Source organism: Ovis canadensis, chromosome 3 (genome assembly GCF_042477335.2).
Source record: "Ovis canadensis isolate MfBH-ARS-UI-01 breed Bighorn chromosome 3, ARS-UI_OviCan_v2, whole genome shotgun sequence".
NCBI lineage: Eukaryota > Metazoa > Chordata > Mammalia > Artiodactyla > Bovidae > Ovis > Ovis canadensis.
Window position 1 is genome coordinate 4,699,247 of NC_091247.1, and position 14,687 is coordinate 4,713,933.

A 14,687-nucleotide genomic window follows, 5' to 3' on the forward strand; every position below is an offset into this window, starting at 1 on the left:
GGCTTCCTTCATCTGCAGTGATGCTCCCAGCCTGAACGCTGCTGGACGTGGGGAGGCAGCGAGGCCCGGAGGCCAGGAGGCCCGCCAGACCCACGAGGCAGCATGCCTTGCCGAAGTATTAATTGCTTTGCAGTTGCGTTGGCTTAAATGCCATGCATTCCCTGGAAAACGCGGTGAGGGTGGGGGGCCAACAACCACAAAATCTGCCCAGGAGGGGGGCAATAACCGTGTTTACAACTAGTCAGTCAACTGGCATTGCTGGCACCATAAGGGAATTGTGAGCTCAGCACGAGAATATTATTACAGTCGGTTTTTGCCAAAGAGGAAAAAACGGGAGGGGGAGAGACGCGAGAGTCTTCGGCACCGTGAGGAGGAAAGCGAGGAGAGAGAAGCCAGTATAGGAAATTTCAGGAGTAAGAGGTTGGGTCCCAGTAGATTGTTTTCTCCTTGGAAAATAAATCTTCACCTGATATTATTAAGAAACTGCAGCTCCCAGAAACAAATAGAATCAATGCGCTTTATTTTCTTTTAAGAGTCCTCAGGAACGGGAGGGGAGGGGGAGGGGCTGATAGCCAGGGTATTAAAACCCGAAAATTAGATTTTACCAGGATTTCTGAACTCAGATTTCTCTGTCTTATTGAATTAGCGCCTCTCGAGCTGGCTGGGCTCGAAGCAAGCTCCTCCCGAGTTGCCGGCTGGGCCCTCGCCTCCTGGGAAACTTGCCTGGTGGGCGGGGACCCCCTAGAGGTGGTCCCTGGAGAGGGGGAGCTGGGAGTTTCTCCTGGGACCCAGCCCACACCCCGCTTTCTTTCTTCCTTCCCAGCCGGACAGCGGAAGAGGGGGTGAAATCTACCTTCAGATGCGGTCAGGGTCACCTTCCAGTCCCACCCCACCCTCCCAACTCTAACCATCGCCCCCCCGCCCCCGAAACCCGGGCCGGTCCCATGGGTGCACCCGCTCACCGCCGCCCCGCGAGCGTGCATCCCACTGCTGGCCGCCCGGGTGCCCCAGCCTCGGAACGGCAGCCTCTTCGGGCTCCGGATGCCCACCTCCCCCCGCCGCAAGCCCTCTCAGCTCCCAGGCAACCCCTAAAAGTTGAGCGCGGCGGGTGGGGCGCGAGGAGGCCTCCACAGGGAGTGTGGGGCTGCGGCACGGGGCTACTGGTGGGGTGGGTGGTCAGCTCCCCGCCGCGGACCCCAGGGGTTCAGAGTCCGCGCTTCGGGTGGGCTGCAGGCGTCGTGCTTCGCACGGCAACGTGCCCGGCAAGCCCTCCGTCGCTTTTTGTCTTTCCGAAGTTGAGTGTAAACCCCGGAGCAATTAATAATCACACCTTTAATAAAGGCCGGGCGAGCGCCGAGGGGTGCCCCCCTCATTTGGCACCTCCTTCCTTAATTAGGAGACGCCGAGCAAAGCGCCCGGCAATTACTCTCATCCTTTTGCCCAGCGCCGCAGCCGGCAGCGACCCCGCCGCCGCCCCCAGCCCCCAGGCAGGCAACTTACTCGGGAGCCGGAGCCGGCGGACCCTGCGAGCCCGCGGTCCTCTTCCCGCGTCCCGCGGCCCCTGCTCCCACAGTCCGCGCGCCACCCAGCTCCAGGTTCCACTCCACACTGTCCCCGAGCCGGTCCGGGCGCATAATCCTCCCCATCAGCCCACCCCTCCCAGGCGCCGAAAGAAGTTTCTAGCGGCGGCCGGAACGCAAGAGTTTTTCTGCGCAACTCGCACATTTTCCCAGTTTTCCGAGAGGGGAAGGGGATGGCAGGAATTGGCGTGGCTCTAGAGGGTGGCGATTCAATCAGGGTAGGGGAACTGCGCGAAGGAAGGGTTAATTTCCTTTCCACAAACACATCCAGGCGTTCTCTTAACATCCACCCTCCCGCCCCACTCACTCGCACAAATGGTGGGAAAAGACCCTGGTGGGGAAAAAGCCAGCCCCGAAAGGCAAGCTACTCCTTTAAGATGCTGCTACAAACGCACACTCACACACCCCTCTCCAAGCGACTCCGGTCCTCCGCTAGTAGCAGTCGCCACCAATAACTTTTGCATCCGAGCCTCGGCTGGGCTACTGTTAAGTGGCTCCCGGGCCCCGGGAAAGCCTGCGCGGTCACCGAAGCCCTTTAAAAATGAAAGCAGGCTGGCCAAGCTGCAGCATATCCACCCCCCAACCCCGCTCGCCTCCCGGGCGCTCCCCGCCCGCCTTACCCCGGCTCGGAGCGGCTTCCCGGAGCGGAGACCCCGGAGGCCGCCACCCTCCGGCGCTCTGCCTCCCCCGTCTGGCTGGCGCTGGGTGGGGGCGAAGGCCGAGGGCTGCGAGCCGCTGCTCCTTCCCCCCGCCGCCTCTGTAGCTGTCAGATCGGGGCTGGGGAGCCCTCCGGCCGCCGGGGGGGCCGCCCGCAGCCGTCCCGGAGACTCGGGCCGGGGGAGGGGGCCGCCCGCGCCGCCTGCATCGCCCGCCGGGGGCCGAGCCGGAGGTCGCCGCTAACAAGTGCAAACTTTTGGGGCCCCCTGGGCGGCTCTGAGAGGACCCGCGCTCGGGCACCGGGCAGCCCCCGGCCCGGGTGGGCTTCGCGGCGGCTCGTCGGGGCGCCGGGGCATCCCCCCCCGGGGCGCGGCGCGGGCCAGATGGCCGGGGCGCTTCACTGCCCCCCTGCACTCCGCTCCAAGTTAATGCTGAGGCTAAATCCTCTTGCCATCACTCACGATCACCATCGGGGCTTTTATCTCCCGGTCTGATCCGGGCTGCGTAACTTCCTCTGTGTGGCTTTAACACACCATCCCACCACGGAGCAGCGGTCTTCTTAAAGGTGCAGGAAGGAAATACTGCGAGACTCGGGGGACGCGCCACGGCCCGGGGAGGGGCGCGGCGAGCAGGGGCGTCCCGGCGGGCCCGCGGCCAGGGTGGCCCCGGCGGGCGGCCGCGGGAACGAGCCTGCTCTGGGGGGGCGGGGGTCGCAGCCTACACATCGCCTCCCGGCCGGGGGGCCAGCGGGTCCGCGCACACAGAGCGCATCTCAGCCAGCTCGGGCCAGGCGCCGCGGGGCTGCGGCTTCCTTTCCCCAAACCCCGGGGGCCCGACCGGGTGCCAGCGCCCATGGGTGTGGGGGCTGCCCCATCGGCCCCGGGGGAGGGGTCCAAGTGAGTCAGTCCGCCCCCCGCCGCCCCCCGCCCCCCAAACAAGCCAGGGGCTCAAGGCTGCTGCTCCGTCTCCCTCTGTGAAGTGCTGCCACCCAGAAGGCCCCAAGCAGTGGGTAAAGGGGTGGGTGGGTGGATTTGGGGAGACGGGGAGGGGGACCATCTGAGCGCACAAGCGGAGCCTGAATACCAGCTGACACATCGCCGCCTCCACCCTGACGGGCCCTGCTTTTGACGGAGCCAAGCCAGCTCCGGAGGGAGTGCGGGGTAGGGGGCAGGAGGGGCCTCACTCCCTGGCGAGCCTGGGAGGAGGGCGTGGGAGGACTCCCGCAGGGGCCTAGGCAGAGGCCGGGGGATTGGCCGCACTGGGCAGCCCCCTGGGGCTCTTCAGCGCCCCCAGGCCCCCACCCCGGAGGTTTCCTTCCGGGCTGCCTCCCAGGCCTGTGGGGAGAGCTGTCTCCATCTTGCAGGGGCACCGGTGGCTTTCAGATGCTCCCGGGTGCGCTCCGGGTGGGTTCTCACTGCAGCTCAGGCAGCCGGCTCTGTCATTGGGAAGCATCAGGAACAAAGAGCCCGAGGTCGGAGAGAGAGAGAGAAGGAGGGACTGGGCCAAGGTCACCGAGGGTGTCAGGGATAAGAGCAAGGTGTGCCCCTGGGGCCCCCACCCCGCTGCCAGCCTTAACCCTTCCCTTCTCTGGGCTCCCCCCAAGCTGGCTGAGGGGGCTGTGGTGCTGAGTAACGTTTAGCCGGTTGTTGCAGAGTGGACGTGGAATTCAAGACTGTCCTCTGCTTTAATAGTCATAATCATAATTTAACATTTATTGAGCACCTGCTTTATGCCAGGATCCATGCAAACCGCTTGGTGTGTCTTATCCACTGGTTCTTCCCCACAGACCTGGCACTTAACTCCTATTAGTCAAGTCCCAAGTTATAGTAATCGATGAAGCTTAGAGATGTGAAGTAACTCGCCCAAGGTCACACAGCTGAGGGAGACGCTGGCCTGGGAGGCAGGGCTCCTGGGCTCCCCTGTGAGGTTCTGCGGCAACTCCCTGACTTGCTGGTTGACTTGGGGTGCGAGGCGCAGATTGCCTCCGGGCCTCAGTTTCCCCATCTGTGAGATGTGAATGGTGAGTCTTTTCCTTTATCAAGGAGCAGACAGAACAAGGCCATCAAGGGCCTCCTCCCACAAGTGGTCTCAAAGCCCTTCCACTGGAGAAGCGCCCCCCCCCCCCGCCCCCTCCGCCAAAGCTGTCCAGGAGACCAGATGCTTGCCAGCCCCTTCTTACCTGTTCCCTGGGCCTTAAAGCATCCAGCAGGAGGAAGCTCCGTGGAGGAGAACACATCTCAGCAATTTGATTTTTAAGCATTTGGCCTGCAGGCAGCAGCGACGGGCACAGTGTAGGGCTCCCACCCAGGCAGGGTGAGTGATGACCCAGGCCGGCCCTCAGCCCGCTGTCGCCCCCAGGCAGGGTCATCAATTCCTGGGAAACGCCCTGCTCCTCCATCATCCAGTCTGGATGCTGTCAGGACAGCCAACGAGACTGGAGGAGGTTGCTTCTTATTCATGATTCACCTAAACGCGGTGGAGGGACCTGGGGTGTGCTCCTGTTATTTCCTGGATGGTTTAAGTGACCCATGTGCAAAGCTGTATGCCACTGAAACGGTGTTTAAAATGTCTCTGCAGCCTCCTCTCCCCAGCACCCCCTGCCTCTCCAGTGGGTTGATGCCAAGAGACTTATTTGCGGACCCATTCCCAAACCTGTCTTCTAGTCTCCCTTTTTTCCAGATCCTGGAAGTGATGGAAAGAGTCAGAATGAAGAAGGGCTTTTCTTGGCTCCGCCCCTACTCGCCATATGGCCTGGGGCCATCACGTCCAGCCTCAGTTTCTCCCTCTGCATAATGAGGGGATTTGCCCCAGAAGGTGGTCCCCGGGCGATGATGCCAGGCTGACAGCAGGCCATAGCAACCTCCGGGAGACAGCATCCCTTTCTAGTGACTCATAAAGTGCTTTTTTTCCAAGATGGGAAACAAATAGGATTCTAGCCATGTAGGGACCAGGTGGTCAAGGGATGTTCATTTTTAAATTTCATTAAGGTATCTTGTGACAAACGACCTTTCACCAGCAATGAAAAGAAGCTGAGCACCAGGGGCAGGAGAGGGTTAATGAATCTCTCCCGCACCCCCCCCCATGATTACTGGCTCCCTTCTCGCAGCAGCCTCTTTGTTGGTGGAGTTTTGGCTCCATTGCACAGTTTAAATTCAAATTGTGAATGTTGAATCTACTATTAAAAAACATCTGCAGAATAATGCATTTGATTTTATTCCACCTATGTTGTTTAAACAAAGGAGATATGTATACAGATATAGACAGACAGACGGATGAATAGATAAATATGTACATATACGTGTATTTAAAATAAAGACACCAAAGTAGGAACAGGAGAGATGGAGAATGACATGCTTTATTACATATATATTCTTTCTGTGTTGCTTGACTCCTTCACAATGAGAAAATAGGCTTGCATGGGGTAAGACAAGTAACAGGAAATTATAAAGTCACACTCACAAATGACCTCCCAGCTTTGCAATGCGCAGTAACAGATGAGGTCCAGCCCCTCCGGGGATTTCCAAGAGAAGGCAAACCCTGATGCGCACAGACTAAAGGACAGACAGATAAAACGAGCTCACACCACTGATTAAAGTCGTGTAAGCTCAAAAGCCACCCCCATCACATTCTCACCCTTCACCTGATTCACTCCCTTCTCAGTTATGCCAGGCCAAGGTTTCGATTTGTCCCCTTGACCTTGAGCAGTTGCGATGTGCTGGAAATAGGTGGTAAGATCCTGGGAACTAGCCCCAGGACCATCTAGGGGTTTGGAGGCATTCCTGAGCCCCTGACTTCCACAGCCAAGGCGGGGCCAGGGGCAGGAGAGACCAAGACCCAAGGCCAGGGCATTCCCCAGGGTAGCACCTCCAGGCAGCGGCAGAGGCTGTTAAGAAGCACCCCGACTCCTCCTGGCCAGTTCTCAGCTCTAATCTCCAGACCATACTCCCATTAATTATTATTACTGTATTAATCATACATGTGATTAATTCAGTAATGGTGATTCATAATTGATTGCATTTTATATGGTGCCTTTCATCCACGCTTCCCCCAAGATATGCGCTGCCTACAACAAGAGACGTATAAAGCAAGACGTGTTCTTAGCTCGCCTGCGTTTTGTTGGATAAACTTCTCTTTGCAGAGGCAGGGGGCTGAGGGTTTGGGGGCAGACTGAGCTCACCAGCCTCAGCTCCGTGCCTGTCTCCGGCTCAGGCAGCGCCTCACGCAGCTGGGGACTCTGCTTCCTCCTGCCTTGCCTCATGGTGGCCACGCCCCAGGAACTCTGCCAACCCTTCTTTGGCTGTAAGTCTGCCTAGGATCCGGCTGCAAGGCAAGGCCAGCCCGGGCTTCGCAGGGAGCTGGTACCCCCAGTGGCACTGACAAGGGTTCTAGAGCTTGATTCTTTGGGTGTGGGTCTTCCCTCTCCTGTTAATTAGCTGTGTGACCTTGAATAAGTTACTGCCCCACTGCCTCAGTTGACCCAAATGAAAAATGGGGTTAATAAAAATCTCTTCCTGGGGTTATTGTAAAATTTACATTCAGTATACACCACCATGCGTAAAATAGATAGCCAATGGGATTTTGCGGTATGACTCAGGGAACTCAAACCGCGGGTCTGTCACCACCTAGAGGGGTGGGAACGAAGTGGGAGGGAGATGAAAGAGGGAGGGGACACATGTATACCTATGGCTGAAACCAGCACAGTATTGTGAAGCAATTTTCCTTCAATTAAAATTAAGTTTTGTTTGAAAAGAAATTCCATGCAGTGATACATATACAGCACTTCAAATCTGGCACATAGTATGTGCTCAATAAATGTGAGTAGTGGGAGACATGGGCCTGGTTCTAGCAACAGCTGCTCTGTGACTAGGCTAATCTCTTCCCTTCTCTAGGCCTCAGTTTTCTCAGCTGTAAAATGGGCTGACCAGTCAACCTTGAGGGTTCCTTTCGGATCTTAGACGAGCACTTGGTATAGTCATGGTTGGGGTTTAGAGCTTCAAAATCAAGCTGCCCTGGGCTCCCACTCTGACCATTCTCCAGTTGTGTGACCTTGGGCAAAGGACTCCCCTTGCCCAGCCTCAGTTGCCACCTCTGGAAAACGGGGATCAGAATAGCATCTGACGCCTGGGCTTGATGTGAGGGTTTAATGAGCTACTGCTTGAAGCCTGTTTGGCTTCTAGAAAGGGCTTAACACAGGGTGGCTCCGGCATTGCACAGCAGGCCTGGTGCACAGCACTTACGGATAATCTCACACGTTTGCTATGCCCCTACACCGGGAAAGAAGCTCTTGTCTGCCCCACTGTTCCAAAGAGAATGGAGATGGAGGCGTCTGTCCTGGGGGAGTCAGTTAGGGGTTAAGGCAGGGGCAGTATTTGAGCCCAGGCCTCGTGGCCGCACTCACCGGGGTCTGCGCCCTGTCCTGAGTTGAGTCTCCCAGGATGGTTTTCGTCCCAGTGGTTCTGGTAGGGAGCTGGTGTTGCAGACCCCACTTGTTAGCAGAAGACCTGGGGACCAGAGAGGTTCGGTGACTTCTCCAGGGCATGCAGCAAGCGAGCAGTGAGGGGTCAGAACTGGCTCTGTTGAATGGATGTGAGGCCAGCTCTAAGATGCCCGCCTTGGCCTGTGGCGTCTCCCCTACCCCACCCCCTGAAGCCTGGCTGGGTGTGCTTCCCTTTCCACGTGGACGGTCCCGTTCTTGAGCCCCAGGCAGCCTGGCACAGAGAGGGCTCGGCCCAGGAGGAAGAGCCTGTGTCCTCCCATCAAAGCTGCTCGGCTCCTACAGGAGGGTGGCTGCTGCAAAGAAGAATCCCAACCACCCCCAGTCTCTGGGGGGTCAGACCGCCAGGGCTTCAGCCCAGGGGGTCCCCATGGTGTCTCCTGCAGACAGTCAGCCTTTGGTCCACAGGTCCCACGGGCAGAACTATCTGCTGCCCTTCAGTGGCTCCCAGAGTCTCTGGGTTTCCTCTGCCTGGTAAATGGGCGTGCAGGGGAGCACTGGCTTCCCTCTGTCGGTGGGCCAGGCCACCGCGCTGACCCTGCCAGCACAGATCTCAGGACACACCTCCCAGCAGGGCACCTACCGTGTGACAGCACCCCGCAAATCTGATAGATTATCCGTGTCACAGGCATCACGCTGCCTGTGCAGCCCAGCGGTTTCAGGCATGTCCGACTTTTTGCTTCCCCATGGACCATAGCCCACCAGGCCCCTCTGTCCACGGGAATCTCCAGGCAAGAATGCTGGAGTGGGTTGCCATGCCCCCCTCCAGGGGATCTTCCCGACTCAGGAAACAGACCCGTGTCTCTCATGTCTCCTGCGTTGGCAGGTGGGTTCTTTACCACTTGTGCCACCTGGAAACCCCAAGGGTTTACTAAGCACTTACTATCTACTACATGCCAGATACTGTCAGGCTGATGCAGTGGAGCCTGGGGAAGTGTGTGTGTGTGTGTGTGTGTGTGTGTGTGTGTGTGTGTGAGTCTGTGCGCATGCAGGTACGTAAGCCCACGTGAGTAGGCCCAGTGTGAGTGTGCCAGCTTGGCAGGCTTGCCAAAAAACACTGCAGGAGAAGCAGTAGCTGCAGAGGCACGTCCGAACCCTCAGGATAGGAGATAAGTTCGAACCATGAGCGCCAAGAACAGTAAGACCCAGGCTCATGGGGACCCGGACCTGGACTCCTGCTTGCCTGAGCCTCGGTTTCTCATCTCTCAAGTGAACATAACGACAGCACCTATATCCTGGGGCTTGGGGAGCATTGCCCAATACTTTGGCCACCTGATGTGAAGAGCTGACTCATTGGAAAAGACCCTGATGCTGGGAAAGATTGAAGGCGGGAGAAGGGGACGACAGAGGATGAGATGAGTCGGCATCACCGACTCAATGGACATGGGTGTAGGTGGACTCCGGGAGTTGGTGATGGACAGGGAGGCCTGGCGTGCTGCGGTTCATGGGGTCGCAAATTGAGCGACTGAGCGACTGAGCGACTAAACTGGACTGGGGAGCATTCACAGAGAAACACTGCGAACGCTTTCATGCTGGCAGAGAGCAAGCGCTCCATCAGTGGTCGATCTGGTGGTCTCCTTTGAGGAGGCCCTCTGTCCAGCGATGGGGGGGCATCCAAAGCCCTTTGGGAGCCTGTGGCCCAGCAGAGGACACTGCTCTGCGTCAGAAAAACACGGGCTTCCTCAAGTCTGGGAAATACACAGGGATACCAGCCCAGCTCTCCGCATGATCTCTTCTCACAAATCCGCTTTGGTGGGGTGTGTCCCCACCCCGCCCCCCCACCCAGCTTTCAGCGTGGGGGGTGCAGGAGAGCTGGGGTGTGGAGGAAGGAGCCACGCCCACCCTCACAGGTAGAATCCTACACCCCACTCCCAGGCCTGCAGGCAATTAAAGGGGCTGCTGGGGGTGGGGGAATGTGCACCCCAGCCAGGAGAGATGGAAACGCACTGTCAGCGGGAGGAAGCAGCCCCCCAACCCCATCCCACCCCCGTTCTCCTGCAGACCTCCTCCTGCTCTGACCCCTGACTCTTTGTGTAGAGGAAAGAAAGCATTTTCCTTTCTTACCTGGCAGGTGATCAGGACCAGTGATCTGGGTGCAGCAGATGCTGGGCCTTCCTCTCAGACATGTGCTGATCGCAAGAACAATTCACCCAGTTATAGAAACACTTGCCCTCTCCCTCCCGTGCCTCCTGGCAAGCTGAGGGTGACGGAGTGGGCTTCTGAGCATCTCGGCTGCCCTCCGGTCCCCACCACGTGCCAACAGGCAAAGCCTGGGGCAGACGATCGCTCGCGTGGGCAGGCTGAGAGCAGGAGGCCTATAACCAAAGGCCACTGGAAATTCTGAAGGACAACCCTCAGCAAGAGAGAGAAATAAACAGAAAGGCATTCCCTCTGACTCTTTCCTTCCTGGCCACACGCACACGCACACGAGCCGTGTTGCAGGCAACAACTGTCTCATTAAATCGTCCACCGTGAGGAGGCCACCATGGCATACAAAGTTCTCCGCCATCCACCCCTGAATTCTGAGAGCCCTACGACCGTGGCTCTTGGCTCCTGGCCTGGGTCTTGCTGAGAGGGGCTGCTCCTAACCAGCCACGTCTGGGCTTTCAGGGACTGACGCTGGGAGAAGGCATTTCTCTTTCTTAAACCTCTTGGTCAGTCTTTTCTGCCTGAAGGAGGGTATTGGGTGGGGGCCCTCCAGCCAGCTGCACTGCTCATCAAGTGTGACTCTTGGTCTTGGGAACCAGCTTTGATTCCTCACTTAGTGGCACTTGGCCTAATGGATGGAGACAGCTTGTCGCTGGCCCTGCTCCCTGCCCTCTGTTGACCTTGATGCTGTCACCTGTGACCTCTAGGATGTCCATGCCCAGGAGGGCTCCTCAACTCCTCAGGGTCCTCACGAGCCTTTGTCTTCACCTTAGGATCCTCCTCGGCTCCTTTGCCTCCTGGTCCCACCTCACTCCTTTTCCATGATTGGTTGGTAAGTGCAGGGTGTGCAGGGCTGTGAAGGTGAGCCGACTGGTCACCTGACCCAGTGCTTTGCTTTTTATGTCACCTGATGGTTAGAAGGACATGGCTTCTAGCGTCCCACTCCATGGAGGATGCCCTGAATTACACATTTATTTATTTTTAATCTTAATTTTTGTTTATTTTAAAACAAAACTCTGTATCTGATTTCCTTTCATCTTGTCCCTGCTAATTCCTGAATCCAAATCCAAAATCAAACGGGAGAGGCCAGTTTTGGCTTTGAACTCATGAGACAGCTAAGCTAGGGGGACACCAGAAACCAAAGGGAATGTAATTCCAAGTCAAACTGGGTGATGTCCCCCTGCCCCCGATCCAGCTGAGCTCATTCTTCGAGGCCAGCTTAAATCACAGTCCACGATGAAGCTGGAGACATGAACCCCTGTCTTCCAAGCCTGCCTCCATGACCCCCCAGGCTCACTGTTGGTCCTTATGGTGCAGCCACTGCTCTCGGCCAAGGTCAGGATGCTGCTGGGGTTTCTGAAGAAAATCTCCGTGGACTGATAGCAGACCAGGTGCCAGGCTCTGGGGGAGGGACTTTATCTGCCTCCACCTTCCAGATGGGGAAACTGAGGCTCAGAGAGGGAACATCTGGCCCCAGTGTCTCACTGGAATTCAAACCCAGACCCCCCCGATCCCACAGCCAGTGCCCTTGACTACCCCCTCCCAAAACACACACATACAACCCCCAACTGGGGAGCTTCTCTTTGCAATTCTGTTCCCTGTGAACTTTGGGGGCCCCTGGTTGAGCCCTGGGTCTCCCTTTCCAGCCCTCAGGATCTTCACTGTCCAGTGAGGGGGTTGAGCTGGTGCTGCCCCAGGGTCCTTCCAGCTCTAACATTTTTCACATAAACCTCCACCTCCTGATGCAAAAGTCTGAGCTCTCCCACCACAAATGTTTCCCAAAGGATCGAGTGACAAGTCCCTAACGGGAGGGGAGATGCGCGTCAGGAGTGGGCTTGTTAGAAGCCTGACATTAACACACCTCGTGCGCACACAGGTGGGACGGGAGCCTGGTCACGGGGGAGGCAGAGGCGGTGGCGGGTAAAGGGACGGAGCTGGCTCTGGAAACACCTCTACAGCGCATGGTGGGGAGGCCTCCTTGTGTAGCTAAAGGGGCCAGCACGTGCAGACCAATTACTCCCCACCTGCGGGGTCTTGGGCACAGATGGGAACTCCTTAGCCAGATGTGACAGGGTGGTCTCTAGAAAGACCCTCGTAGCACGAGGTGTCCCCAGGCAGGGCTGTGCTCTTCAATTGGCCCGTGTGAGGATGGTCTCTTCGTTTGTTGAAATAGTGAAATGTTTCGTGCATTTACCAGTCCTGAGCCTTGGGGGAACTCCTGCCACCCCACTTCCCAGCCCAGCCAGGACCCTTCCTTGGAAACTTCTAGGCACCCCGCCCCCCTGCCAACCCAGCAGCTACCCGCACTCCTGCACTCACCTGGCACCTGCCTGGACTGGCCTGCTGACGGCTGACTATTCTTATCACTGCTGATTATACATCCCCCACATAGACACAGAGCCCAGAGTTTGGGCTGCTGTGGTTCTCCACTGTCCCCCAGGATCCTCTAGGGGTGCCAGCCCTCAGGGTCCAGCTCCTCGGGTTAGCCACGCTGGGGTCTCCCCACAGCAGGGCAGGAAGATGACTTCCGGTTCCATGGGAGTCTCAGAGTGCAGCTCCCACCCGCAGAGTCGAGGGGGCCTTTCAGAGTCCATCCTCTCCTGTCACTGGGAGGTTCTCCCCAGCCAAGCCCACCCACCACTCTGCATTTAATAACCAGAGGACGTTGAGGCTTCTGCTCATAGAGGAGGGAACTTTCCCCTGCTTGCCCTTTCTGCTCTCGCTCAAATAGACTCCAGGATGGTGAAGCGTAGCGGGGGCAGAGACAGGGGCCAATCTCAATGGGCAATACGGACCACCCAGAGGGCTGTGTTGAAGGAAATCCCAGGTCATCGGGACACACAGTGCTATGATCGATTAGTCATGGCTGTCTGGTGATGGACTTGTCATGTCTGTCTGGCAGAGGGAGGCGTGAGGGGTCAGGCCGGGTGGATCTCGCATTTTCTCTCTGTGCATCCCCTGAGTGTGGGCATGAGCCTCTGTCTGCCTGTACAGAGCCCAGAACTGTACCAGACACAAATATTAATAGATGCTTGGGGAATACTTCTAATTGGGGGTGAATGTTAAAATGAACTAAGCAAAAAAAAAAAAAAAAGAACCAAGCAAACGGCATTTTTTGAACGTTCTTCATGCAATCACACAGATGATGAGGCAGGCAGGGGAGCTGGGAGTGCTGCTGTGAGAGGTCTGGGATCAGTTTATCCACCCATCCCGCCGTCCATTCGCGAGCGCCTGCTGCATGCCGAGCTCTGTACTGGGGGCTGGAGGTGCGGACCAGCACTGGCTCTAGGAAGCCTCTGGCCAGGAGAGGGGAGAGACACTGCGAGTACCGGTAGGGGTGGTGTGTGAGCTGCCCGGGGCGGCAGGACGGGTGGATACAATGTTTCTGTCTTCATCCCTGGCAGAGTCATACTCCAGGGACCAGCCAGGGTTATTAATACCCTGCTGAGTCAGGGGGCTCTTGAGTTTCAGCATCACAAGATGTTACATTCTTGACTCCTGACTGCCCGCTTGACTCCAAGAAGCCTATGCCTTCCTCGGGCTGTCCAGAGGGCAGCAGGTGTTGATGGAAAGAGGTCTGAAAGGGATGAGACTTGGGGTGTGAGTTCAAATCCCCACTCTGCCATCCATTAGCTTCCCCATGAGAAATGTCACCTCTCTGAGTCCCCTCATCTCTGAAAGAAGAATAGCAACCAAGCAGCATTAAAATGGCTGTGAGTGCCAAGGGCTGACCCCCAGCAGGTGCTAGGAAGTGATGGCTGTTCATGCAAGTTCCCACTGAGACTGTTCCATGTGCCTTGTCTGGGGAAGGATGAAAACCATGACTGACCTAGTTCTGCCTTCATAAAACTCGGACAGGTTGGGAGGGTGATATGTGAGCACGATGGAGGACCCAGGACCCTGCAGCTCCCACTCGAGCCTCTGCTTACACTCTCAGGCGCTCTCTTGATTCTTTCCAGGTGACTGATGCCCCTCCTCCACGCTCCCCATGGGTCGACAAGCTCCACCTGGGAAGGCTTTGCCTGTCTGGGCCGACAGACTTCCCAGTGCCTAGCACATACTAGGTGCTCAGTAAATGTTTGCTCATGAGACCTGGGTTCGATCCCGGGGTCAGGAAGATCCTCTGGAGAAGGGACTGGCTATCCACTCCACTGTTCTTGGGGCTTCCCTGTGTGTTGCTTGAGTAGATGAGCAGTGAGTGAGAAGTGGAAGGACTCCCATGCACAAAGGTAAAGCTGAGTAATTAGGAGATGAATAGGATCAGTAGAGTTGCTAATTGGAATATTTAAAATCAAATTTCCTTCTAGTTCTTGCTAGTGCACACACCTGCTTCCTCTCCCTCTGTCTCCTCTCCTTGTTCCCACCCCCAGCTCATCTTTCTACCCGCCCCCCCCCCACCACTTTCTCTCTGTCTCCTGAATAGAATGGTCTCAAGTGTCAGCTCTTGCTGATATATGTAGACTTGGATAATCACAACTTTGAAAGATCTTCTCAGCGTTCTGATAGGAGGTGAAGAGATCTATGTGTATTACTCGAGATCGCTGGGTCTTCCCTCATAGCTCAGTCGGTAAAAAATATGCCTGCAAGGCAGGAGACCTGGGTTTGATTCCTGGGTCGGGAAGATCCTCTGGAGAAGGAAATGGCTACCCTCTCCAGTATTCTTGCCTGGAGAATCCCATGGACAGAGGAGCATGGCGGGCTACAGTCCATGGGGTCACAGAGTCAGACACAACTTTGGGACAAAACAACAACAACAAGGGTTCATCAGCTACAACTGAAACACCGTATTATCCCAGATGGCTCAGTGG

At 56.9% G+C, this 14,687-nt stretch overlaps 1 protein-coding gene across 7 annotated transcripts in view; it reads right to left on the minus strand.

The window, feature by feature from the left end:
• The window catches only part of NTNG2 (netrin G2), a 70,893-nt gene extending 68,104 nt beyond the window's left edge, over nucleotides 1-2,789 (minus strand). For 3 of the 7 annotated variants that reach the window (XM_069580003.1, XM_069579998.1, XM_069580005.1), the window contains exon 1: nucleotides 2,201-2,757. The gene's annotated coding sequence lies outside the window, so the exon portion shown is untranslated. Of the gene's footprint in view, nucleotides 1-2,200 lie in introns of all 7 variants that reach the window. The other 4 variants (XM_069580004.1, XM_069580002.1, XM_069579999.1 and 1 more) reach the window with 2 other exon arrangements.
• Nucleotides 2,790-14,687: the final 11,898 nt, after the last annotated feature.